The sequence below is a fragment of the Tigriopus californicus genome, chromosome 12 (assembly GCF_007210705.1).
Source record: "Tigriopus californicus strain San Diego chromosome 12, Tcal_SD_v2.1, whole genome shotgun sequence".
NCBI classification, from domain to species: Eukaryota; Metazoa; Arthropoda; class Copepoda; order Harpacticoida; family Harpacticidae; genus Tigriopus; species Tigriopus californicus.
The window spans coordinates 10,053,701-10,053,963 of NC_081451.1; positions in this window are offsets into that span (position 1 = coordinate 10,053,701).

Genomic DNA, 263 nt, shown 5'->3' on the forward strand with positions numbered 1-263 from the left:
GGGCATTCCACGTCAAGTGAGTAATACGAGACGGGATAAGCCGGTTTGCTTGTTCAAGTCGCATTTGCAATTCGTTCCAAATGCATACCTTTTGTCATCAAGATGATTTGTATTAATTAGTGATTGAAATATGACCAAGTGCTTGAGTAGAGTATTTGCTTAGCTTTAGGTCTTCCTTGGAGACCTCTTGTTGTGCCCTCTTGTGTGATTACTCTAGTTAAGTGTTACGGAGAAGTCATTAACATGTTTGGTGTTGTCATTTC